The following is a 26107-nucleotide window of genomic DNA, read 5'->3' as shown; positions in this document are numbered from 1 at the left end:
CCCCCCTCAACATCATCACTCTACCTCATTTTTCATTCATCTCCAATCCCTCACGCACGTCCATTCCATCTCCGAGGGTGATTCTTTGTCTTATTTTTTCATGTTTCGCTTATTTTTTACCTCGCCCCCAACGCCATAAGCTGACGATGCAACATCTGACACGCGCCATAGTGCTCGCTAGGGGATTCATCGAAAAATGTCTTCCCTTTGCATTCCTGTTCAAAATACGACGCCTACTTTGAATGCATGCTTATTGGTTCAGTTTTCATTCAATCAGGCAGATATTGGGTACGGTAAAATAAATGAGTTGTCTTCCGGAAAATACATGGTATTACTGAGCTATTGTACGGTAATAACTAACTTCGACCATTTTGGCAAACTAAAAGTAAAATGGACGGGGTCCATTTCAAACAAAAGACCTCTACGTCTAATTTCGGGTGATAGGTATTTCAATGCATACTGGTTACTATGCCTTTTCAAATTATATTTAGTCAAACTATGCAAAGGTGATCATGTTCCTTTTATTTGATGGCAGCCGTTAGAAGTGAGATGTAACGCCTTTGGTGAACCTCATTCAAGAGGTCATTTCTGTGGTGCTTGCGTCGTTTTTACGAAATATTCTTACTTAAGCTATTTTAAGTGTGGAAACCATTGCAAAAGAATAATTTGTATTTTTGTTCAGCATGCACATAATTGATAAATTATTTGGGTAGGTATTATTTAATAACGGTTAAGTGTTATGGAAGAGTAATAAGATATAAATATGGAAACGTCGGTACCAAAAAACTGTTATTGATAATATAATTTTCAACATTTACTGATGCTGGCTAATTAATATAAATAAATCAAATGAAGGTGATCGAAGACTCATAAATGTAATCGATTATAGTCCGGCATTCAAACCCAATGAAACAGAATGCTTAGTTAGAAAAATATTAGCACTATTCAACTTTACAGGACATCAGCCTCATTCAATATTTTCTTTGTTAGTATGAAGAATTATGTTCAGTAATATTTCAAACCTACGGGAATAAAATAATCTTAAGGCACAAATCCAGATCGACGCTCGTTATTGTCCCTCTCAGCCAATTTAAGTGTAATGAATTTGTGTTCCACTGGCAGGACGTGAGATTTCTTTTACCTAGGCATGGTTGTAATTGGAATTCTATTGTTTTACTCACATAAACTAGAGTGTAAAAGGAGAACTGGTAGTTTTTGGAATTTCACAAATAAAAATTGTGATGGACATCATTTTTCATGATGAAACCTCACAGAGGTCATGATTCTGATTTCCTCATGTTAAATTTATTCAAAGTTTTGTAATTTTCCAGTGTATCTAGAAAGCGCTCTTTTTGCCATATAATTATGAAGTGCTTATGTGCAGCACAATTACGTCCAATGTTGCTGTACTTTAATTCATAATAATTATATGGCTAAATGACCTTTGTAAGGAGAATGATCTCTTTACAACGTATTAATGTGGTTCATTTCAGTTGCACGAAATGTCTCTTGAAAAGTTTCTAATGACAACAAACCCCTCACCTGTTTAAAGGGCAAAATCATTGAAAATCACGTAGTCACAAATACCGGTGATTAATTTAAAATTTCAAATAAAAAAATCAATTGTCTTTTGAGCATATGCATATTTATTTGTTACGCCGCACTTCAATAGCTCAATGTTTTCCTCAAACATAACTTCATGCGTGATGAAAGTCATATTAAACACCATTTAAAATAATTAGTCTTGATAAAAACCGCAATTGTTTAAAAATTTGCCAATGAATGGGTTTAAATTCTACTGAACGGCAGAAAGATTTACTCCCGCCTAAGAAAAAAACAAGGGTTACAAGTTAAGATACACCGCTTACGCAGTATACCATTTTCATACGATACTATTACCATGATTATTTTATTTTGTGTATGGTCTCTCATTCATCGTCACTTCAGCATTAATTTTTATTCTTTAAATTGCACCATGGCTAGCAACAGTCTAAAAATGCAGAAACTTTATGAATATGGACTTCGTATTTGTTTTCTCGGATATTATCATACAATTTTAAGCAATCGTTTCTGATGTACTTGGATCTCTTCAAGGGTCTAACGGACAGTATAAGGTATCGATCCTCTAATAATATCAATCGGCTAACGGTACTGCCTCTGCAGCAAACATTATGATATTCTATCAGTTTGCATAATCATTCCTCGGCACCGTTCATTCGCATCAAATAACTCCTTCGAACGAAATTTACGGCCTGGCAAATTACGACTCTCACTCATTGTACCTATCTTTTCATCGATAAAGCCCATTCAATTCCTCTTCAAAAAGCAAACGAAGGCTCAAGAGCCTACGATAAGTTGCGAGCGTAAGCCATAGAGTGAATTACTACTCGAAATATACTGGGAAGTTTTCTTTCCTCGAACTAAATTTTTTTTAAAGACAGGTGGAGATTTTGTTTTCTCATTAAGACGGAATGAAAATGTTAGTAATCTCTCTTCCCCCACTCGTATCCAAAATGAACATACTTTGACTGCGGCCCCGCCAAGGGCACGCACGGCTCCTGCGGGGAAAAGGGGGAAGGAGTAGGTGGGAGGGTAACTTCCTCCGAGAGTCACTGCCAGCGTTCTCTAGCGATGAGGGACGAAAGCTCAATCTCCTCGTCCAACTCCTTCCCCTGACATGACAAGCCGTGCGAGAGAAAGAAAAAAATGAGAGAGAGAGAGAAAAGGGAGAAGGTGGGGTAAAATGGGGAAAAGAGGGAGGGAGAGAAATCTAGTCTGAGAACGTGGGCTTGTGGGCCCTTTCGACCCTTTCCCCGCTTCAAATCATTCTCCCAATCTACGTGAGCACATCGGTCACGTCCAATTCTTCCGCTATGTTTCTCTCTCTCCTCCTCTTCCTAATCCTCCAAGCTGCTCAATCTTCTCTACCTTCTCTCAATCTTTCTCGTCCTCTCTTTCCTTATGAGTTCGCGACGAATTACTCACTTATCCTTGGCAGTGCCGATGGGAGTGGGATGAGGAGGCGAGGGGAATAGGGAGGAGAGAGTAAGGGAGGAGAGAGGCGGAAGTGGGTTCGCGGAATTTTATTAAAATGCGCGCCGTAAAAAGTTTTATTCGAATTTAAACGGGTAGGTGATGCGATGAATGGCCCTCGAAAATCGTTTCAAAATCGTGTAACCCGCGCGTTTCAACCGTTTGTGGGGCTCATCAGCATAAAAACCACGGGGGCTCCTTCACGTCCTTTTGAGAGTCTTTGCGTTCTTCTTTTCGGGTCGCGTGTGACTGGCAATTACGGCTCTCTCACCGAGACCCGCCGAGTGCGTGATACGGAATGAGTTGGACATGCTGAATCACAAAGTGGTGTAATCAATGATTCGTCAATGATAAATAGCTATGGCATAATGAACCGTTTTATCATCGCATAACATTTTTACGGTCGCGGATATTCACACTAAAAAGACGGTAAGCACTCGCCGAGTATCTTTTCACACACTCACCCAGCTTTACATCCACCGCTGTTTCATGGCCAGTACTTTGCTTCAACAGGCTTTTATATCTGAATTGCGAGAAATATTTGCAAATTTATGACATAATTTCTTAAGCAAATCCGTCTGATATCTCAAATCAGCAGTGCGTCGTAAAATATGACACTTATTGAAAGCCTTTAATAAAGGTCAATACATTTCTTTCACGATTTCTATTATTCACAATTAATAGCTGTGAGCTTAGAATGAATAGCCACTAATAATAGTTTAGGAACAGCCTATTTAACTCTTTAAGTGTAATTGATATATATTTGACCCATGGAAATGCAAATTTTACCCATGAAAGATAACTTTTCGTAGATTTTCCTCTTTTTATATAAACTATAGCGTAAAAAGTTCCGCTATAATCTAATATGAAGGTGGTCACATATTTATATTTTCACATTTATTGAATTTTATTGACGGTATAAATACAAAGTAATTTTTATCTCTGGATTCAAAATAAAATTTCAAAATAAAGAGACCAAAATTTACTGTGAATAAGCAACTTAAGAGATTCTAAGAATGACAAAAATCTACATTGAAAAAAGTGTCTTTGTTCCAACTTGATTCCCTTTGCCTACAATGATAACGCCAATGCGCAAATATTATTTTCTCTCCGTTAAAAGCTCTAATAACTTCTGTAGCCTTAAAACGGTAAATTTTCGGTAATCATCTGTTTTGTGTAAATGGCACAGTAAATAATGTCATTTCATTCGTAAAAGTTAATTCTATTTGCTAATAAGTACTGGCAGTTATTTCCTGTTGCACTGAACAGTTGAGTAGATATCTTTCAATCTTTTCAAAATGTGCTGCAACCATTTTCTGCTCTATCTAGCTATTAACTCAACTATATTCAGAGAACAAATAGATCAAAGAAATTTCCCATTTATTACTAGGTCATCTTAGAAAAAGAACCCTGATCCAGTTATGGCTTAGGCAATTCTCCTTATAACTCGTCCATAATTTTTATAGTGATAACTATGTTTTTGAACCAAAGATCGTGTATTATATGCATCGTAATAACAATGTTCCGACAAAATTAACCTAAATGTGTATTTTCTGTAAATCTCTCAATTATGAGCGATTACGAATAACCTATAGTATGCCAAAAAAAACACTTATTTCCAATTGTTAAAAATTGCCGGTGCTAAAGACACAACTTGATCCTATTTCAATTTCCTTGTCTCCCACACCTCCCAAATCTTTGCATTGTATTTTTAACATTTTAACGCTGAAAAAAAGCTAAAAATTAAATATTTTGCATAATTTCCTGTTCCAAATAATATTTCCAAAGAAAAAAGGAGATATAATCATAAACCTTGTGCTTCTATGCTAATATGGTAAACACTCACCAAGTGGTCATTTTTAGGCTTTTTTCTGAAGCACTACTCCCAGTCAAATAATTTTCACTTACCTGTAAGAGAGGAAATTTCATTATAAATAACGGAAATATAAATCTTTAAGATATTTAATTCATAAAAAAATTATCAAATATCATGTACATCTTATGCTAAACTCAATTTGTTTTGCAAATGGATATCGAGGCAAAATATTGTATCGCAATTTTGAGAAAAATCTCAGGGAGCATTTATCGGTGAAAATGATATAACTATGGCTTTTACTTTGATGGGGTTAACGGAATCAAAATATTAGACGAAGTAAGATAAAATAATTATAAAATATTTCCACAAGTTTATGAATCCGTAGTTTAAATACGGACAATATTTTTGGTTGTGGAATAATCCTATGCATAAAGATTTATCATTCATACAGGATAACAATTAAGGATTTTATTGAAGCAGTTAAACCAAGATAAATATTGATGTACCAGATTCTTATTGTACAAAAACATTTATGTATAGCATGCCTCATGGATAAATCGATCAATGTCGATAAACCAATCAATCTTAGGCATGAAACTGTCTGAATTTTATTGTAAAATTATTCTGGTACTATTTGAATTTTCTCAAGTAAAATGAAATTCAACAACTTTAAGAAATAATTTTCAGCTTTGTTGCATTATTCAAAATACCTGCGTCACGAAAAAAAAGTTGACGGCAATATATAAATTCAAATGAATCCTGGATATAAATGCATACAAATTCCAAGCATAGTCAAATTTATTCTAAAATTGGTTCATCCTGTAACTTCTCTTCACATTTTTCTTGTATTCATCTGCATTGATTTACTTGCCAATGCCAATAACTAAGTATGCACTCACACCCTTATTCTGACATAAAATATTTATTATTTACAGTGCATCTCATGAAGACGGATTTGTAGGAGACGTCAGTAACAAACAACCACCTTGCAGCAACTCACAAGCAACTTTAAAGGGACCAGTAACCGGCCATGATTACACATGGTAAGAAAAGTATTCAAATCCCTATTAAATTCCTAACGTATACAAATGTCAGAAATATACTGATTACTTAATCCATTTAATTTTAAAAAAATTTGGTCTTTGTAAATCAATTGACATAACGTTCTCAACAAACCAGAGGTATTTTACATAAAATCATCTTCAAAGGTACAACATAGTACAGTAATACATGAGCTCTGGATTAAAGATCAATTCCTTAAAGCAAGTCATCCAATAGTTAATTTACATCATACTACAGGCAGCTTCCATAGACTAAGTAAATAGGTGTAAGTATTCTTGGCAATTCCACATTTTAATTACTTATTTACAATCGTATTTCAAAGGAGAAAGAATGCGATGCGAAAATTCGCGATAAATAGAGTACATCAGTTGAGACTAACGTGCTGATGATGGCCATAAAAACTTCGCCATTATATAAAAACTCAGGATGATATCTACCTTTAAGATCACGTTCAAGACAGCTACTTGGAACAATACCAGATAACTTGGCAAACGCCTGGATTACCGTCAGGCGCAGACGGTTCCCAACTACGTTAATTCCGGAGAAAATTATGACAATTTTCCTAAGTGAAGAGGGACAAGCGGCGGCAGAGGAGGCGCTCCGAATATTATCCCAGGCGAGCAACAAAGTCTTGAGCATAATCCAATTTGGAGCGGAAAACATCCAGAGGCGAGAGCGATGGTAATGAGCTCCTGGAGAGTGCATTAGGGAGGCGAGGCAAAGAGAAAGGGGTGGGAGGGTGAGTGAGTGGCGTTATACATACTGTAGTACACAGTTGCCGAAAAGGACTCCACGGGCCGGGTGGGCGGGGGGGGCGGGATGTGGATTAAGGAACTACTGGGGGAAGAGGAGGAGGTGAGGCCGGGATGGGAGCGGCGATGTGTGTTCTCAAGATGGGTGCAGGGGAGGCGCGGGTGATGCAGAAGAAGACCAGGGTGGTGGAAATGAGCGCAGAAGAGAAGGCTGTTGTATTTTTATTTTTTGGATTGGAAAGTTTTGGAGGAGTGGGAGCGTGCACGGGGGAGAAGATTGCAAGTCTGCGGATAACTGGCTCCGCCGTGAGGAGGAAGTTGGGGCGTCGATGGGAAAGACATATCACGTCCCTCCTCCGGGAGCTTCTCATATCCCTGCTGCCTGCTCCACTCGATCATCGCATCGGAACTCTCCTTCAGACATCCGTGCCTTCAAGCATCGCGAATTTCCTCCAGTTTGAAAGAAGGAGTGTTCGTGAGTATGGTTGGGATCGGAGGCTTCCTCTCCCTCCCGCCTCTACCATCCAATCTCCCGGGCGTCTCTCGATGCGATCGCCCCGCACTCCACCTCTCCATCGCCCGTCATCTTTCTCTTCTCTCCACCCCCCTCTCTCTAATTTCCCCGTTCTCCACATGCATTCCTTCTACCCTATACCACCTTCGCCCCCGGCCCACACCGTCTTAGTTCGCGGGAATCAACCCAACTCGCGGCCGTCATCAGCGGGCCGTCCCATCACCCGCTTTCCTACGGCACAATTCTTTCCGTGCCAAAAAAAATGAGAAGACTTAAAACGCATGCACGTTCGCGAAGATGTGGAGTACCTGCCCGGCTAGCTACCAACTTCCACGAGTCGTCGAAGCTGCCGGCTATTTCAGCTGCTCTGCTGTGATACCCCGAGGCAATTCGGAAAATCTTCCACACGCATCTTGCCACTCCTCATCCACTCCTTTTGCCCTCTCATTCATCTCCCTCTACTTTTCCAGCTCCGTTTCCTAATTTCATCTCTCGCTGGCGACCACCACTGCTGCAGAAAGACTGTTTCCTTGGCTCTCAGCCACACGAGAGGATACACTCCGACCACTCTTTCCTCTTCTCCCTAACGACCGTTTTGGAGTACTCAGGATCTCTTAGTGAGATTAAAACCACGCCCTTGGGCTTATTCTACATCGTCTTGACGGTAAATTGACCTCCCACAAGTGCTCTTTTGCTTCAAAAGGAGCAATTCCCACCATCCACAGTTTTTTCAAGTCATGAAAGAAATTTACAGAAGTAAACTATTTTTAAGTAAAGAGGGATAATATTTTTGAAGCATTGACCAAATCACAAAAGTTGACGTAAAAAAAAATAACAGCTTCACCATTAGTGGCTGGATTTACAAAATATTGATCTACAGATAGTGTTCTATAGGGGTTGGTTTAATTTATGCTGCTGATATACTTGTACCGTTTTGAACCACAAAAACATCCCTTCCCAAAAACTTCCCTCCTCTTTCCACTTTCTTTTACCCTGAAATATCCATCAAGATAAATTTTCGGGCACTGCTTTATCAGTGCTCTAAAAAGTAAGAACAATCGGAGAAGATATTTGATAGAACTAACTATTCGCGTTTAATAATTTATTTTAGTTTCAAATGAACTCTCTGATTATAGTTTATTCGATTTCGACGCGTGCAGTATCAAAATAAGGAAGATAATCCTCAAAAATGTACCTACTTGAAATAATGAGTTATAACTGCGGAAGATTAATTTCGGATGTATGAATGAAGTACCTTCAAAACACAGGTGCTTTAATCGCATTATAAGTTCCTCTTCAGCTACTTTCCTCTTACGGCTGTTGAAACTCGAAGTTTAGGAAAGAAGTTACCCTAATATAAATCTCTAATCAAGCTGAGCTGATGATTCAATCTCTTCAGTAGGAAATTTTTCCACTGTAGCTTAATAGATTACCAAAAAATGCATTTACCTATTAATCACTAATATTAACATTAGGAACATCTAAGTCCACACAGCAGCTAGATAATATTTTTTTTTTCTAAAATCGTCTGCATACCTTACACCAAAACTAATAGATACGACTACTTATTCAACACTATCAAGGGTAGATCTCGGCTCTAAGATTAGGATACTCTCTTGGAGCAAAAAAATGTGTAATGCGTAGAAAGAAGAGCCTACCACCATAATGAACAGCAAGTTTGAAGTGACAAGCTGGATTAGCGAGGCGAACTGGTATGGGCGTATTATTTCGGCCAAGATGTGCGCATGGAGAAAGTTAAAGCACATTTGGGGGGTTGAGCGGGTAAATAAAGGCGGGAAGAACTGAGGGAAGAGGGGGAGGGGTGTTGTCAGTTTGAGCGGTGGAAGAGGGTTTTTTAAAAACTATAAAATGGACGTAGTAAAAGCCAGGCGAACGTTAGGGAATGAAGGGCACGGGTAGGACGAAGGGGATTGATCGGATTGAGGAACTTGAAAGAGTGATGGACCCAGCAGAGAACCATAATGACTGAAAGTTAGACAAAATAGTGGCTATAAGGCAAAATCCAATAAAGTTTAGAGCTGAGATGAAAAACTGTAGCGCTACTTATAAATTAGATACAAAAATTGAAACTTCAACCTGTTCAGTATTGTTAGAGAATCCATTTACACGACAGGAGTGAGAGGATTTGCCCTTTTTTTAACATCGGTTTCACCTTTGTGTATTGCCTTCATACCTTTGACTGAGCTTTTAGCCAGGCTATTTGCTTTACTCACCTGAAGCTTACGACCGGTAAGTTTTCAGTGTTGTAAGAAAAATTATGACATGAACGCAGTGACAAGATTTAGAAATATTATCTAGCTTTAGCGTTTTTGTACTGCCCTCATTTCTTTACTATGCTTAAGTCTAAGCAAGTGGTACCTGAGGATACTACGGCTGTCGTAATCACAGGTTTTTTGGGAGAAATATAGTTTCTTCGATGAATTCCCACAGTACTTCATCGTAAAATCATAGGCATTAAGGTCATCTGAACTTGAAAAATAATGCCTAAAAAGTCGAAAGGAAACTATTCTGATCCCGAAGGCATCATAATGACTAATATTTCTTTGCCTAGTACCTGCAGGTATGAGGAACAGCATTATTAGTTACTTAGTTATCAGTTGGAACAATGTTACTCGTTAACTTTTCGAATTTATACACGAAACGAAAGTTAAGCTCTCATTAAGCACAATTATACGGAATATTCAGCTTCCATTAAATTTATATCTCCCAGAAGGGGTTAAACTTAGGAACCAAAAAATTTAGGAATTTTAGGCCATCGACGAAAAAAGTTGAAGCTTTCGAGAGAAACTTCACCTAATGGACAAAAGATAAATAGAAATAAGAATAGTGAAGAGTGAGGTTGCAACGGCAACTATCAAGTGGCAAATAAAGTACGACATAAAAGACATTTTCAAAATCCACATACCTACGTGTAACTGCTAATAAATCACAATAATCATGGGTTTCTCTATGAATAAGTTATTTACATTGCATAAATTTTGGCGCTATTTGAAAATTCAATTTCTAATCATAGTTATATTCAGAAGTACCTAAATAGAAGGTAGATCTTTAAATCTTAACCATTTTCTGTGAAAATATTTCCAGTCTCTATCCCACGACAATAAAAGAGCAACTCTCTGAGGGGTGATTGAACATCATAATCACCGAGGAACGACCCGAAGAATGCGACAGAATTGAAAGGAAAACATACTACTGTTTCAATAGAAGAACTTTAACTGTGCCTTGTAAGGCTCTAACTGGGGGGTCGGATAGCAATCGCACACTGCCCCAACTGGCTCCCTTCCCACACTCTGAGTGACCATTCGCCCCACAGCCTCCCTCGATAGACACTGTAACGGATGCACTTCATCTACTCCATCCTAGCCCTCCTCTCTCACCACATCCGCGCCGGAAGTCAATTCTTTTCTCACAGTCTTCATCCCACGTCTGCACTATTTAATTAATCCCTCGTCCCCTGACACGCCCCCTATCTCTGGAAAGAAAAACCTAAGCCATCCCTTTATGCCTCCTCCATTAACTCTTTCCTTCTCTTGCTGAGCCAAAAAAAAACTTTGCTTCCTCTACAAGGTCCCGCGCTCCTAATCCAACCGTCATCTCTTCAGCTGAGCCCGTCGTCATTTGGACCCCCTTTTTCAGCCCTAAGGTAACCCTCTGCAGAAAACCGTGGAACTTTCTCGTACCTCAATCCCCAAGCTAAAGTTGGAAATATTTTTTTTCCATCCGAAGCTCTCCGAAAAAAATACAACCAACTACTCACCACCGCGGTAATAGCTTCCTCCATTTTTTTATCCTATCTCTAACTTATACTCCAACGTCAAACCAACTTTCGACTCATATACCTATCCCCCTCTTTCTTTCAGTCATCTCACTACTCTCTTCCCGCACTTCCTTTTAAGCCTTTCTTCACCTTTACTTCAAACCTTACCCTTTTACCGGCCTAAACCCCGTGTCATCCCTGAATTGCCTCTTAAAAACTCTTTCAGTCCTCGCTAGCTTTCCCCGCCCTTCCCAGCACCCACAACACTCGAAGGCAGGAATCGGCAGCCAAGCCACCCAGTGGAGGCACACATCACAGACCGCGTGACACAATCTGACAAACGAGGTGAACGACCCCGTCTCCGCCTATTTGTTCCTCTTTTAGCCCATCTTTCGTCGCCGCCATCCCGTCTCTAAGCCTCACTCCCCCATTTTCCGATCCGTCTCTTCTTTCCCACACACGCACTCCAAAATCGCTACCGCAGTGGACGATACAAGCTCTACCCACATAATATCCCTCATTTATTCGCCGTGTCTTTAATTCATGACAGAAGCGTAAAATTGCGGGGCCATCACGGAATTTCAGGGTCGCACGCTACGACACAGTTGAGCGTTATATAGTTGAGTGAGTAACCTTGGGGACTGCTTCTCTGATACACGGGTGAGGATGAGGCTGCATTTTGGAATGAAAAATCGATATGAGTGGAAGGAAAGCGAAGGAAGGGCGATAAGGAATCTCTGGAGTGAAGCCGTTTGCAGCTGATTCATGTCCCTCAATGAGTTGCGCTTGTCATTAGCCAAGGCAGCCCGCATATCTTTGGCGTTTATGCTATTAAAGAGATAGCAATCCTCACAGCTGGCAATATCCAAGGCCACGATCCTCATTATTGACCCTCTTTCCTATCTAAAAGCAATTAGAAATTCTCTATAGCTATTTCATTGAATTATCGTGGTAATTATAACGATTAAACGCAACGAATATCCAATTAGTTGCGTTTATTGATAGTGACCAAGGAACGTACAAAGACGAAATGAATTTTCCATTCAAGATATGTGGTCGATGATCTGATCAACCTATTAAAAAGGCTTTTGAAATGGACGTCATCTATTAAATTAAGAGTTGATACAATAAGATCATTTTCATCATATTAACGACTGAAAACCACAATTAAATTACACAATTAAAACTTATTGGTGAGATATAACTCTATTGCATCACAATTTTATTCAATATCTTATTTCCGTAGTTGAAACGACATAAATACTTTTGAGGTACTTAAGGTTTTTGTACTATGTTTGAGATTATGCGATAAAATATCGCAAGCTTACGATAATAATTACGCTGAATCGCATTAATTTTAGCTATTGTTATAAATAGGCAGATAATTATACATTACTTCGTTTCAACAATTACCGCCTCCTTGCTTTTAGACAATTTTGTTAGCTGAAAATTATTTATAGGTACATTATTGCCTACACATAATAAAAATCTCTAGGTTCTGTACTTCTCGGTGACGTGAAATATTCGAAACATATCGGTGTTATTTCTAAGGAATACAGTTACACTCGTATGAAGTCATCTATTTCAGGTAACATTCAATGCATCACTGGTATCGATGATTTTTCAAAAATATAGAAATCCTATCAATAGAGTTTCTTAGTTTTTACGTATACCAGTAATTCACAGCAATTTCAATGCCTAATCTTTTATAGGAAAAATACTGGCCAAATGGAAATGTCATGCGCAACAAAATATGATGCTTTCTTGTATTGCAATAACGGATGTGCAAACCGTGGCACTAAAAAAAGTCCATTATTTCAAGGCCCTGAGGGAAGAAAAATAAGCAAAGTTTAAATTTTTGCCAATGCCATTGCCCCTTATGATTTCTAAGTAATATTAGATGAGATGAAATGGTAGCACTATATGACTTTTTATAGTATTCTCAGCAACAAGGATTTGTGGGCTAAAAAATAGAGCGGAAATTTTCATTATTGCAAGATCTCATGAAAAAAGCAGTAAAGGCCAAGTTCTCTTGCTTTTTAACAGCTACCAACGCGAAAGGAAAGAGTAATATTTTTAAGAATTAGAAAAAGATAATAAAAAAAATGAGCGCATTCGATATCAATGATATTGTCAACGGCAATCATTCCTCATATGAGACACGACCAATAATAGTTAGAAAGAGATAAATGAAACTCTTGGAACGAAAATTATGAAATAAAAAAATCATGGATCCTTCAGCCAAATAATATCCTTAATTTGCTGTTGAATAAATAGTGTTTGGAACTTTCCATGCGTCGTGTCGTGAAAAAGGATTGGAAAGAGATACCCTTCCCTGCAATGTCCTGTCAATGAGTTCACCGAGTTATTTAGGAAAGAAAAGAGTATTTTTTTTAAGAAGATGTAACATTATAGGGATTAATAATATGTATTTGGCATTTTACGGACGTCGGAGTCTTAAAGGCGGTAGGCGCGGTGCGGTCTCCCGGGAGGGTAGAAGCACCCGCCGGGGACTCCTTCGGTCGCGGCACTGGGATGCACAGACGAAGCCATTTTCCACGTCCAGTTCGATCTCGGCCTCGTATCACTCTCGCATTTTTATTTCCAAGAAAAGTTTTCCCAGTCCGCAAAGGATGAGACTAGATGGGGGCGTGGTCGGGGGAGGAAGACGCCAGCAAACCGGAGGAAAAAAGTGGCTAAGATATGGGAAGGACGGGCTTTATTCCATTGTGAGTTGGTGTGTGAGCCTTGAAACTTGGTGGACGGGGGGCGTGGGTCGGCGCAGATAAAGAAGAAAATGTACGGGCCGTGCCCGCCCCCTTTTTACACGTTTGTGACATATTAAACCCATGCTCAAGTCTCGTGTGTCCTGCGGACAGAGAATCCTCCTAAGAAAAGCGCGTTATCCCATGGCCTCAGCTCATATCTAAAGGCTAGGTAGGTGGACAAAATAAACTTCGAGAAAGGGTGACTCTGCGAGGTGTTCGCGTTAGAAAATACAAGCCCGATACGTTTTTGCACTCGAGACTCGTGTTACTTATGTCTCCTCTCTTACTAGCCCTTTCCCCGACCAAGGGTGGTAGATACTACCCTTAGCCGTATGTCTCTGCCGTCCATTGCAAAGGCTGTGTCACTGGCGGGGGGACAGCTTTCCGTGAGGTGTATTTCTCGTGTTGCCGTCTTAAGTCTCGCCCGAGACACGCTCCTTGGACGTGCATTTCGAGTCGGCCTCCACCTGGCAGTGCGCCAGATATAAATTTGAGAATGCACGGGGGTTGTTATTTCCCGCCGGTGGGAAAGAGCGAAAAAATGCACGGGGGAGAAGTGGTCTTCGCGGAAAATTCCTGGCGCGTGTTATTTTTTCAGCAGAGCGGCTTGCGAGTGAATGCGCATTTCGAACATTCTCTCTACCTTATCTGCCAATAATATATTTGAATTATCGCGCATTACGGTTAATCTCGGAATCTCGATGCAGCTGCAATTTGACAGAATTTATGTGGAGAGAAGAATAAAAATTCACTGCTGCACTCGTACGGCCGGGAGCTATTGGCTGCAGTGATGATCGCTTACTCGATAAGGATCTCGTTTAACTCCACGGTTCAAAAGATAAATGCGCCTTAAATCATCAACCGTTTTCATGAATAACTTTAACTTGAGAAAGGCTAAATATAACCTTAAGAAGCCCTTTGCCTTCTTACGGCAACTCACGATAGGTGCTCTGTAATATGACTCCATTTTTGTGCCTTTGTCAGCAGTTCCATGAATTTCATATATTTGGTGTTTTACCTTAGTTTTACAAAAACATATATACGAAATATAAAGAAATCACTACTCGAAACAATATTCAGCCATCTCTCTTGTAGCCATTAGTAAACACACACAACATTTAAATATCTCAGCTATTTTATTAAATTGTGGATAAATAGTTAAGGCAAATATATTCATTATGGTTGATAACAATATATTCCATTTATTATTTTTAACGAATTATGATTTTTTCAGAATAGACAGTACATCAGCGTCATTCCGGCTCAAGTTCAGTTAATTTCTATTATTTTTCGTGAAAAAATCTCATGCTCAACTGTCTAACATTTTTGCATGTACTGAAATACACATATACTCAAAAGAGTTGTTAAAGATTCCAATAAAAACATTCAATAGAAATCTTAAATTCGTTAAATATTTCACATAAAAGGAATTCTTCAGCATGAAAATAATTATATATCTCCCAAAGGAATCAGTTTGCAATAAAATATTTGTGTTTCTCGGTCGAGCTCCTGTGTAACAAAAACGCAAAGCATTGAATCAATGATTGGATATCACAGTGGTAATGAGTGTTTAATAAACTAATAACAGGCGACGGCTAAAAACCTCAACGTACTTATTTATACCAAAGAAGTAATAATTACAAATACTATTTCACTGCTATGCAACACTCTTGAAAATTAACGCCAGTGTATCATTTTATTTCAATGAATTTAAGTTAATTTAATTCCAATGCAGATTTCTACAGGTAATATTTTCATGTTAAGAATGTTTTAAAAAATAATTATGAAACACTGGCTATGCCCGTAAAATATATTTATGATTGATTAAACAATTGAGTAGGTATTCTAGCAAACCCATTGTGTACTAAATTCATTTTTAGATCATCAATAGAAGTTAGAAAATATATTGCCACTTTGGTACGCTAAAACTTTGGATTGGTTCTACGTTTTTCCTGCACTATGAATAAGAAGGAATTCGTAAATTAATTGAAATGAGCAGAGTATAGCCAAATCCATGGCAAAGTCTTAAGGCTGCTAATTACGGATCGAGTAAATATTTGCGCCAATAAGCAGAGTAAAAGCTTCAAAGTATATTTTGGATAGAAAAATATTTGGATACAATAGACAGATAAGTTATTTATTCGTACTAATGAAATTTCAGGATTTAGAGATCTCATAATCCTCAAAACTTAACTGTGCAGGATATGAAAATATTTTACAAGGAAAATAAATAGGTTAGCCAAGTTTATTCTCACTTGCATTGTGGAACTGTAGCTATTAAAACATTAAAAGAAATGCTATCCTTCATGTGAGCTCGTAAAAATATTGGAAAGACAACTTCATCTACGTGATATTGTTACCATAGTATTCATTCTTACCGTAGTACCATCTGTAGTGCCTACCTTGCAACTGAAACATTCGTCACAAAATTGAAATTAATTAATGTTATTTGTTATATATTGATTTTGTATGGTTCCTATTGTTTTCAGGGCCAAAATGTATTTGCTATCAAGTGCGAACCGTTCAATTATTGGTTTAATGCAACCCTCTGCTCATTACACGAACGAGCAAATCTTTTTATGTTATCGGATACATTTTCTTTTAAATTCAGCCACGTGATTTACACACCGAAAATCGCCTTTTCCTTTTCCGTACTTCCTACCGCATGAAAATTATACCCGTTTAACTGAAAAAATTATGAACATATGACAGAAATATTTAGCCATAAACATTCTATGAAACAGTTCATTAATTCTCAAATTTTTCTACTTCTTATTTATTTCGAAGAGAATAAAATGTCGTGGTAGCGAAATAGTGCAATGTGGTGGGGGCCTGAATGGAAAAGGTATGCCAGCATTTTTTCTTGGTTACTACTAATTTTTTTTTTTATTTAAGAAGCTCAGAACGAATGAAGTAATACTTCATCTAGGTGCTAGGTCATTTAATATCACCATTGCGGCCTTTTCAAAGATTTCATCCTAAACACATGTGCAGGCTTGGAAACCTAATGCTCGGTAAAAATTAGGTGCGGATTTAAATCTGATAAAATATAACTAACAGAGCACGGAGGAGGTTTAAATAACTTAAATATTGATTGGGATGAAAAAACACTTTTTGAATTTACTGCCCCATATTCTGGTCCCTTACGAATACTGAAGAGGACTGATACCCTGACAGTCGGAGAACATAAATTATTTTAAATTTCAATTAATGAATACTACATATTAATGCGAATACACTGCGGCTACTTTGTGGGCTACATGCATGAGATAAAGTATTTGTATACATTTTCATAGACGGCAGTTCAAACAAATGCGACATGGAAAATTCACAATTTCTAAAATATATTACATGGCGTGACAGAAATAGGTTTTATTGAGTAAATACATACGTTAATTTAAAGCTAGCATATTTTTTCAAAGAAACTATTACTATTTGGTTAAATTTTGGTAACACTTCCTGATGCATAAATGGTAGAAAAAATCTCACGCGCAAACAATATCATTTATCCAAATTTAGTGCATTATGTTCTTAATCCATACCAGGAAAATAAAGGAAATAAAAATTTAACTTAATCATTTTATTTGATTAAAATTTTTTTCAATTCATTATCATTATAACCATTTTTCATTTTGAGTTAGAAATGATATATATTCACATAATTTAGCTGCACTGCTTTTAAATATAACTTAACCTGCGTTCAAACAGTGAAAAAACAGAGTGGTTTCGCATTTATTAGAAAATAAATAATTCTTACGTAGTTTAACAAATTTGTAGCAACCTTATAATGATTGTTCAAATTGTAATGACAAAGATAGGACAGTTTATATGTATCAATGCAATATTTTAACTATAAAAAGTGTCATCACTATTAATTTCTATCCAAATACTACCTAAATAAAATTAATAATTCAGCTGAATACATGAGCTAAAGTAAATCCTAATTCTGAACACATGATACCAAAAATATTGTGGTTAAAATAAAAATGAGTTAATGTAGGCCATAAGCGTTTTCTAAGCATAGTGATAAACATTATTTCATTGAATTCCATTTTTCTGTATATTTTGTCATTCATATAAAATATTATCTTTGTAACAATACATCACAAAGGAATATTGAAATAATAAAGTCCCTAAATATCGGACACTAGGTCTACATAAAAATATTTATATTTTAATAAAAAATAGAAAATCATTAGCCTGTTTTAAATGATGAAGAATTGGCATAACACTGCATGAATTTTTCCGCACGCATGAATATGGAACCGAACATTTTGGGATTTAACCCGTAAGTGTGATTTCGAAGTGAAGATAGCAATTTTTTAAATATTTGCATGTATTCCTTACTCACGACCAGTTCTTTGGGGAAAAATTACTTCGGTGAAACCTATCCTTTAATCTTGAAATCAACAGGGTAATCAGAGTAAAATTTGTTCTTCCTTAGGCTGCACCTCAAATATAAAAAATATATCTGTGAATATAAATAAAAGGTGAACTGTCAAATTATCAACTTTTAGATGAAGGTCAATGTTGACAATGATCTAGAATAAAAGTTAGAAAACGTAGGCAATAAGCTTTTTCAAGGCATATTGATATGAATTGCTTGAAATTCCAATGTTTTTGTACAATGACATCTAATTATGGAATATATTATTTCGGTAACTACAGGGCTCAAAGCAATATTGAAATAAACGTGCAGACTCCAATACTACTAATATACTTTATAAACCTACCCTGAAATTTTCAAAATGATAGCTTGAGTTTGAAGCGAGTGAACCGTCACCAAAATTTTGGTCGAACGGGAGGAATACGTCCTCCGGAGTGATTAAGTGTACTATATATATTAACCACATATGTAAGGATAAGTTTTCACAATTTTATTTTATCCGGTTAGTGAATTTACTATTTTTTGACCTCTACCTCAGAAATGAAAAAACAACAAATCATGATTAATGTCACCTTTAAAACTATCTGATAGACGTAGGAAAACAATATGAATCCATTTTTCAAGAATTATTTTTCAGGGTATAAATTCCTTCACGGCTGATTGATCACGTAACGTCGTCACCGGTTCCGTTAGCAATCATTTGTCCAAAAATGAAATGAAAATAAAGTTTTATGGATACTAAATTATTAACCTAAATTAATGAGCAATTTTGTTCTTTATAGGGTTGCAGCAATCGTATTTTAGGAAGCGTGGACAATTATGTAAATTAAACGAATGGTGAATTGATAGTGATTAATTATAATTCCAATTTATGTTAATGAAATACCAGAATGTTTAAATGTTTAAATTACATCTATACACTTTTCTTCTATTAATAAAACTTAAACGGCGAAGCCATAAAAGTTTTAAATTGACTAGAGCAGCCACATAAATATATGAAGAATTTGACCACCGTAGAGAGAAGAATCATGTTCACACACATTAGAAAATACGTGAGTATAATACATTCAGTAGGTTCTTGTTGCTTTTCAGGGAGTGCTGCATTCAAGGACAGTTTATACATATCAAGTGACTACAGCAAAGGTTTACGAAAGACAGTTCCTTTCTAATGCTAATGATTTTATATATCAAAACAGGAAATTAATATATTTAGATCAAGTAGCAATTTCTTTGATGCGGTAAAATAAGTTTTATTGATGATAAAAACAGTTCTCATGCTACTTATCCTAAGGCCCCATATTTTTTAATATTTGTTTGTGAGTAATATGTGTAATGTGAATATTGAGTGTTTCTATGATAAAACAATTGTTGAAAATTATGGAATAGATTTTAATAAATTGGTCATGTAATTGCAATTTAACTACCCTGAATAAGTTATGCAATGTTAGAATTTCGGTGAATTTTAACACTAGACTAGCCTCTCATATCCGCCTTTTTATTTCATGTTTTGTGTTAATTTTCATTTGATGTCTGTGAAACCATTATTACTTATTACTTTTGGTAAACACGTAAGTCTTTTGGTTAATCGCACATTTTAATTTTTAAGAAAACATCAATCATCATACACTAACTATATCCGCTTTTAATGCAGTATTCAAATTATATAAAAATATAAAAAATTTGGTCCTTATGTTTTTTACTTATTTATTATTTGACCAATTTTTATCTAATTGGTGCTGAATTGGTATAGAGGTATTAGTCTGAATACTTGAAGATGAGGCCCCTTCGTCACTTGTTTTCATGAGGAAAACACGCCTACAATTGGAAGCAATGATCGGTATACAATACCATATCTTGACTTGCGCATACTTTATCAAATTTGTTAATATATACGAAAACAAATACTGTTGGTCTAACATGTTCTTGATGCCATGCTGCAAAAAGTAACTATGAGATCACCGAGTAGTGACTGGATTCAAAGTACCAATGTTTTCTTAAGATTCCATCTGCATGCGATGTCAGCAATACGTAGAAACTTCTCATGGATGACTTAAATAAGAATAATAATATATAATGGCGGTTGTTTGTGCCAGCTGATCATGTGTCAAGCAATTTATCGTCAAAATTTAAGAATAAGACTTTATATTTTTAAATATACTTATTTAGAATCAATACGCAATGGGGCGGTGCGGCATGAAATAGAAAATATCTCACTTTAATACTTTCTAATTCAGTTTGAAAATGTTTGAGAAAATAACGACAAACATTCCCTGGGTTCAAAATTGATTCTACTGCTGCATTTTACTAATGGCTTACAATTAATATATAAATAATTTTTCTAATAATATTTTATCTAAAGTTAAAAGTAGATAAGTGGCAGAAATTTTGATGAAATATATCACCCTGTTAATTAAAATCTGAATTATGATTGATATAAGGTGTGCAAAAAAAGAAAGCAGTTTCAAAAGATTTAAGTAGAAATCATGTTAAAATGTACTTTTTCGAGTATATTTGATAAAATTGCTCTAATTCTGCAATTTTTCATAAAAAGAGTAGATGATCACCAATAAAAAACTATACATCACCTTTGTTTCAGATGGAAAAACGGCATCATTTTTTTTATTTTTGCTTTTATTAATACTAGAATGGAGCAATTCAATGCAAAAATAATTCTTTCGTAGGCTACCATATTTTTATGCATATTTAACATTGGATTATAGTCATAGAAATAGGATTACCGCAGTAATATTTATACATTTTTACCTGAATTGCATATTTTGCGCAGATGCAATCCAATGTGAGAAGCAAGATTCATTTGCCTCTCACTACGAAATGTATATTGAATTTATGAATGAAAATAGACTTTCACTGATTAAATCATTGAAGTCACACATATACCAGGAGAGGAAACGGAGAATAACTCACATTCTCAATCCAATATCCATATCAGATTAAAATGTAATTTATTTTGAGCGGTAATTTGCACGTCATAACTATTATACTTATCTTAATTTTCCATATTTAATGAAACCCATTTCATATCCGTCGCCTATATACTAGGAGATCTCTCGCCGCAAACTGGAGCCAAAAAAAATGTTTTTTATTTTATTTTGTCACGAGATGGCGCATGTAGTATTCCGCACGCAACTCCAGAGCAACTCTAGATCGCGCACGTTTCCCGGCTATACCTCCATCACGCCCCGCCCAGCCTAAACACCACCGCTCTCTGTGCCATAAAAAAATAACGAAATTCCTAAGTGCCCACCATCAAAATCTCGTTTACCACAAAAAAAAAAAGAATGGCGTTTTCCTTTAGCCATCCAAGCGCGCCTTTCGCGTTACCACAGTTAGCCCGCGTCCAATGGGCTTAAGCCCCCTTTACACGCCGGTGGATACGTGACCGCTTTAGGTGTGCGGCCTGCCCGCGCCTTCGTCTTAGCGTTTCCTCCTCGATGAGCACCGGGGGGCGGCGGACTTCATTTCGCCGCGAGATGGCGCCCGAGCCTCCCGCCGTCTCCACGCGCATCCTGCCGCCTCGGCGGTGCGCCGTTGTCCGAAGCCCTCACGTCGTGCTGGGAAAATGGCCACATCTCTAACAAGCAAAATAAGACGGATTTATAGTAAACTCTATCCCGCCTAACCCACGCACAACGGACAATCTTACTCGGCGTGGCAACATGAGGACCTCACCTTATACTCTGCGAGCTACTAATATGGCGAGCCGGAGGAGGAGGAGGGATAGGGAAAAGAAAATGAATGTGGAGACCATGCTGTCAGCTCTACCTTTTCGCGAGAGAAAATTCTGGACGGGAATCGTGGGACAGTGCGGAAAAAAAGAGTGCGTTGCGGAGGTGATAATGGTACGGGGGAAATATCCCGCATAAAAATGAATATTTCCCGTGATCGGAATGACGTTAACGGCGCATCTCGTTGGAAAAGGACCTCGTGGTGGGATTATTTTCTCTCGGGGAGCGCGGATGTAGAGCGGGGGTGAAGGCATGCTTAAGAAGCAGGGCAGTAAAGAATGTAAGGTTACGATTCGTGTAAAAGTCGATGCTTCTCGGGGGCTGAGATAGGCGTTGAGGAGGAGGGGAGGCAGTCAGGGGGAGGGCTCGTGAGAAACGAGACACATTGATAAGGATTGCGAGACGGGACGGCAAAGAAGGAAGGAGAAGCCTCCTTTTGTAGCGAATAAAGGATGGAGAAAACTGAGGAGAGCTAGCCACGACATCACGATGGAAATAAGACGAGGTACATATAGGTAAAAGGTAAAGGTAAAACGTCATACCATTATACAATGGCGTGTGTGGCACCGAGGTACACCACCAAACTAATAGTCACTGTAACCGTCACTGAGTTGTTACATAGGGAACTCAATGGAGGAATTAAAAATAATCCTCACCTAATGGTGAGCATTTTAAATTGAACACCGCAAACATTTCTGTATGCGGAGCAAAATAATGCCCTCTGTAGGTATTTCAGAGAATTTAAAAGAAATGAACTACCCTATAATAAATTTTAAAAATACTGCAGAGGGAACAGACGCAAAATGAAGTACATGGTAAAAATAAAACTTATGGGAAACGCTGGCGAGCGAAGTGATAAGCAGACGTCTGTTCTGCAGCCAGCAGTGTCGTCAAGCACAAACGATCGTTCGCCAGGGACAGAGAGTCCCGCAATACGCCCATGGTTAGGAATTCCAGCGTGCGCCATTAGCCCGCCATGCCGAAACAAAACGACCACGGGCCATGCTTTATGACCGAGCAGTAACGGGCCTTTTATAGATTTTACGCGGGGCGTGCGAAGAGGGGACACGCTACGGCGGAGCAGCGACCTAGTTCCTCCTTTAGCGGCTGGCATCGGAACGAAGGAGTGCAGTTGAGCATGATTATCCCGACCTATGACAACGAGCCTCATTGTCCTTTTCCTTCATTTGCAGGAGTGAGAGTGGGTGGACGGCGCGGCTGGACTGACCGCGACGGAGGCTTCACGGGCGAGCGGGGGACGACGGAGGGTTGACTATCCGCCAGGAAAGCATCGACGGCTGACGATCGACGCCCGCCGACTGCCCCGGCAAAAGGAAGCAAAGCCATGCCGCCGACCCGAAGATTGATACTCAACGGAATTGCAGACGGGGAATTGCGATGGCCAAATAGATAACTGCAATCAGTAATTGATTATGACTCGAAAATATATTAACTAATAAACGGGTTAATAGGAAGCACATAAAATGATAAAAAAAAGATAAATCGTGTTGCCCACTATGTTTATTATAACAGTTTAAAACACGTGTTTTGATTGGAAAACAAGTATTATGCTATTGTTCATTACTTGATGATGGTTTTTAGCAATCGAAAAACGTGTTGTAAGCTGTAAAAATAAAATTAGAGGGTTTTACGATATCTCCGTTTATGATTCGATATGTTGTTCCAAGGTATCTCTTCGCAAAAAAATTACTTTATACGAAGCACATAATTAACGTTTAAAACGTGAATAATAGACTCAATAGCAACACCTTTTACTTACATTTATATAACCTCTAAGAAAACTCATGTACCGTAATTTATAAAGATAGTTCACTAAGTGATTAGGATATGATTAATTGATGATATTAACGAAAATAGATACTTAGTCAAATCACCAATGAAGTAATTATGCACAGTACAGCTTCTGCTAAATATTTCTATTCATCAGGTGCTTCTCAATTCAAAATTGATTTTATAAACGTGTTTATACTAATACGACCTCATAGCAGTACAATAATTAGACATTAGGCTTACATGATAAAATTTAATATAGAATTACATCTACTAACAAGGTGAATGAAAAAACAACTGTGTGACTATTTTGAGAAAATACTCACCTATTTCCGATGATTAAGCTAATTGTTCAAAAGTTTATTTCAAGACATTTTCTTCATTCTCGTAAGTGTTCGCCTGCATATTACATAAAAACATATTTGTCCTAAAAATGTGTTTATTTTTATGTTTTTCACGACATTTCTCTAAAAAATGATACTTTTATAGTGAAAAAATACGTTATACATTCAATTTAATGGTATCCTAACATTGAAGGTATATTCAATCAAAAATCATAATTAACTAAAGAAAAACTAATGTTTTTTATTATAATAAATTTCATGTTCTCAGACATTGAATTACTTTGGAGTTACGCTCATAATTGTTTTAAAATAAATGAAGTAAATTCTAAGGCACAATAATTAAATGTTCAAGATAAAGTTTTCCTCGAAATTGAAGCAAAATTCCAATAAAAAAACCGCAGGTAATTTGAAAAGAGTCAATACATATTCGAAATGAAACTAAAAGAGGAGTAGAACCTGACACTTGAGTTTGGAATTAATTCCATAACCAAAATAAATACACATGCTCCAAATTGTGTAAGTTAGTACAAAGAGGTTGGAAGAATGTAACAAATATATATAAATTATCTGTTTGAATAAATAAATATTGTTAAATTTAATTTCTTATTCCAGGTATGATAATGCCCAAAGAACAATATATTTTTGGGCTTAGGTTAGCATTCTTCCAAATATACCTATATTAAAACCAAATTCATATGATTACGAGACGATTTCCTAACTTGATCCGACATGGCATTGACATGAATATAGGCGCCAGCAATCGAGAATGATAACCTCTTAATGGCCCAATTATCTTCGAGGTTATATTTAACTTTTTATGGGTAAATAATACTTGTATTTCTTCTCTAATTTGGATTAAGTAGATTTACTTCAAAAAATTAAAAATAATGGGAGATTGCTGATATTTATTAGAAAATTGATTACTGGCCTTGTTCTGAATAAATAATGCGCGGTTAAATAAGGAAGAGATTTAAAAGGTTGTCACTATAACTTGAGGAGAAAATACAAACTATAAAATAGAAGACTCAAAAGTTCCTCGTCATGAGACTTGTAAGGTGAAAATTGAATAATTGTTAAATATCGATCAATGCAAGAAATTTAATGCTATTCAATTCAAAATCAATGAAAATCAAACTTCACGTCTTTTTACATAATTTAGAATTTTTATAAGGTTCATATTTTTAATTAAGTTGGCTGATATGAAACTCATAGATTTTGTTGGAAACTCATGCCGATTTGTGAGAGTTTTTTATTCATCAGCTTTTAATTATTAAGGACATTGGCTTGAAATTCGAGGCATCAGGAAGTTTCATTTCGTGCTATTCCGCGCTATGATACAGTTTTCATCTATCTCACAGGCAAAATAATGCATTTGGTAAATATTATTCATTCACTCAAAAAATACTAAGATTTTCACCACTGGAAATTGTGCTAGGAAATTCATTAAAACAAACGGTATTCGTCTGTTTCTGTAATTACAATCTTCTCTTACTCACTTGTAGTTAAATGCACATAATTAATCCTGGTCAATAAAAAAGTTATTAAAATACTATATAAATTAGGTGATTCCTCTTAGAGATATCATGGTAATTTTTTTATAAATACGGAAGCATGGAGATCCAGTTTTGGCGCTGATATCAATCTAATCGCAATATTTATCTCTTTTAAAATTGGAATTTCTTCCGGCGATTGTTTAAAATGATGCGGTTTTCAAAAGTTGCAAAATTAAGGGGTGTACTTGTGTAATGCATTGTGAATATTCTGCTTTTGGTATATTTTCCAAGTCACACTGTGTGAATCATCACCTCTCACCATTCAACCACTTGAAGTATCACACCCTCTTATCTTAGGAAACCAGAGGTTCTCCAATAATCTATTCATATCCGACTTTTTGGCTTCGAAAAAACAATTTTCATGTCAAAACACAATAAATCCTTTAAATTGATTTTGTTGAAGGCTAGTTTTGATAACGCAGCTAAAATTACCGGATTTTGGAGAATATTTATCCCTAACAGAGATACTGGCACCTGCCCTCAAATCCAACGGATTTCTTGAATTCAAGATCTTCGATATGCTTCGCTTTGCAGGAATAGTAAAACAATCAGTTAGCTATTTA

General features: G+C 36.9%; 1 long non-coding RNA gene across 1 annotated transcript; it reads left to right on the top strand.

Annotated features, from left to right (window-relative positions):
* LOC124153545 lies at window positions 1-24549 on the top strand. The gene is made up of 3 exons (XR_006863689.1): window positions 1-77; window positions 5785-5892; window positions 23050-24549. It is a non-coding gene; the product is annotated as an uncharacterized LOC124153545 (long non-coding RNA).
* Window positions 24550-26107: the final 1558 nt, after the last annotated feature.

The sequence above is a fragment of the Ischnura elegans genome, chromosome 1, assembly GCF_921293095.1.
Source record: "Ischnura elegans chromosome 1, ioIscEleg1.1, whole genome shotgun sequence".
Lineage (NCBI taxonomy): Eukaryota > Metazoa > Arthropoda > Insecta > Odonata > Coenagrionidae > Ischnura > Ischnura elegans.
This window is presented reverse-complemented; position numbering and strand designations above follow the sequence as displayed.